Source organism: Takifugu rubripes, unplaced genomic scaffold (assembly GCF_901000725.2).
Source record: "Takifugu rubripes unplaced genomic scaffold, fTakRub1.2, whole genome shotgun sequence".
In the NCBI taxonomy this organism is placed as follows: Eukaryota; Metazoa; Chordata; class Actinopteri; order Tetraodontiformes; family Tetraodontidae; genus Takifugu; species Takifugu rubripes.
Genome location: NW_021821632.1, coordinates 1,619,459 through 1,621,958, shown reverse-complemented (window position 1 = coordinate 1,621,958; position 2,500 = coordinate 1,619,459). Strand labels below are relative to the sequence as shown.

Below are 2,500 nucleotides of genomic sequence, written 5' to 3'. Positions count from 1 at the left end.
GGTAGGGCCTCCCAAAGGCAGATTGGTCCCTAGGTGAAGGGTCACATAAAGAATGGTTCATTAAGACCCAACATGGCACACTAAGAGGGAAGCTGCATACCTGGCCCGGAGGGTTACCGGGGGCCCCACCCTGGAGCCAGGCCTGGGGCTGGGGCTCGATGGCGAGCACCTGGTGGCGGGCCTACATCCATGGGGCCCAGCCGGGCCCAGCCGAACCAGCTATGTGGACACTCCCGTCTCCAGTGGACCCCCACCCGCAGGAGGTGCATGAAGGATCCAGTGCAGTGTGGATTGGGCGACAGACCAAGGCGTCACTTGGTGGTCCGATCCTCGGTTATGGAAATTTGCTATTGAAACATGGAACATCACCTCTCTGGTTGGGAAAGAGCTGGAGTTTGTGGGGAGGTTGAGCGCTATCGACTAGATATGTCGGCCTCGCCTCCACACCATAGACCAGAGGGTGTGTTCCAACTACAGGGGGATCACACTCCTCAGCCTCCCTGGGAAAGTCTATGCCAGGGTGCTGGAAAAGACAGTTGAATCTCTGATCGAGGAGGAACAATGCGGGTTTCGCCCTGGTTGTGGAACCACGGATCAGCTCTTTACCCTTGCTGGGGTGCTTGAGGGGAGTTGGGAGTTTGCCCAACCAGTCCACATGTGCTTTGTGGACTTGGAAAAGGCCTATGACCAGGTCCCCAGGAGCATCCTGTGGGGGGCGCTCCGGGAGTATGGGGTGGAAGGTCCCTTGATAAGGGCCGCCCAGTCCCTGAACCAAAGGAGCAGGAGCTTGGTCCGGATAGCCGGTTGTAAGTCGGACTCGTTCCCAGTGAGGGTTGGACTCCGCCAGGGCTGCCCTTTGTCACCGGTTCTGTTCATAGTAGTAGCAGTAGCAGTAGCAGCATAATGGGATCCAGGTATTCCCGTAGTCATCGCTCTTCTGTACTCTCCCATTTCCTCTTCCAGGTTCGTGATGGCAGCACTGAGACGGATCCCCTGATAGGGAAATACTGCGGAAGTGTTCTACCAGCTCCTGTCAGGTCATCGTCCAACTTCCTGTGGATTCGCTTTAAATCTGACAGCTCAGTCAGCCGTGCTGGTTTTAGGGCTGTACACAGTTGGTACTGTCTGCCTGTCTCCCTGTCTGTCTGCCTGTCTGTCTGTCTGTCTCAGATGGTTAATAGAGGGATAAGGGGACTCAATGCCACTCACCTTGTGTTCATTTATGTCTCCATAGCTTGTGGGGGTACGTTTTCTGGGACCGGGCACTTGTGCTCCCCCTACCACCCCAACGCTTATCCCCATAATAAGAACTGTGAGTGGGTCATTAGCCAGCCAGAAGGCTATGTGGTCACCCTGAACTTCCTGTCATTTGATGTTGAGGGAGGCTCCTGCAGTTACGACTTTGTCGAGGTAAACGAAGGGAATCAGCTGAGGAACAAAAGCACCAATATCCATCCCCTTTAATTAGGCATGCAGGAGGTGCAGGATCCTCTGCCAGCAGGAGCTCCTACAGCAGGAGCTCCTACCAGCAGGATCCTCTGCCAGCAGGAGCTCCTACAGCAGGAGCTCCTACCAGCAGGATCCTCTGCCAGCAGGAGCTCCTACAGCAAGAGCTCCTACCGGCAGGATCCTCTGCCAGCAGGAGCTCCTACCGGCAGGATCCTCTGCCAGCAGGAGCCCCTACCAGCAGGATCCTCTGCCAGCAGGAGCTCCTACCGGCAGGATCCTCTGCCAACAGGAGCTCCTACCGGCAGGATCCTCTGCCAGCAGGAGCTCCTACCAGCAGGAGCTTCTCCCAGCAGGATCCTCTGGCAGCAGGAGCTCCTACAGCAAGAGCTCCTACCAGCAGGAGCTGGCTAGTGTGCAAGCCAAAGGACTGACACTGCTTTAAGGTGCTGCTTTAGGCACCACCCAACTGTGGAAAAAGAAAGACCAAATGATGAACAGAAAATCAATGAACACATTTCTTCAGCTGGATATTTTGCTTCATCTGTTCAATAATTGGAAGATTAGAAGTGTTTCAGTTCACCACAGTCTCACTGTTTTTCATTAGTTTTTACATAAAACCACGTATTTCCTGTTGATTATTGGCACTCATCCAAAGTGTGTGAAGCATTCTGCGTTTGAGAGGGAACGGTTCCAAGGGTTTTAATCTGGAGTGATTCTGTCAGTTAGGGTCCAGCAGCTGCTCCAGTCTGTCTCCTGACATTGCTGCTCTTCCAGGTGAGGGACGGCTCCATGTCCAGTTCTCCTCTGCTGGGGACGTACTGTGGTGTTGAGATTCCTCCCAGACTTCAGTCCACTCAGAGATCGATGTACGTTCGATTTACCACCGATTCTTCTGTCAGCAACCACGGCTTTGAAGCGGCGTATGGTTCTGCCTTGGAGGGTGAGGATGATGGGAACATTCAGGGGCAATAACTGGAGTTATTAGTCCAAACAGGAGTTCTATGATATTCTCTCTCTCTCGCTACACATATATAGAGTGTGTCCAAAGAGA

General features: G+C 53.7%; 1 pseudogene; it reads left to right on the top strand.

Annotated features, from left to right (window-relative positions):
• The window catches only part of LOC115248339 (cubilin-like), a 41,917-nt pseudogene that overhangs the window by 6,411 nt on the left and 33,006 nt on the right, over positions 1-2,500 (top strand).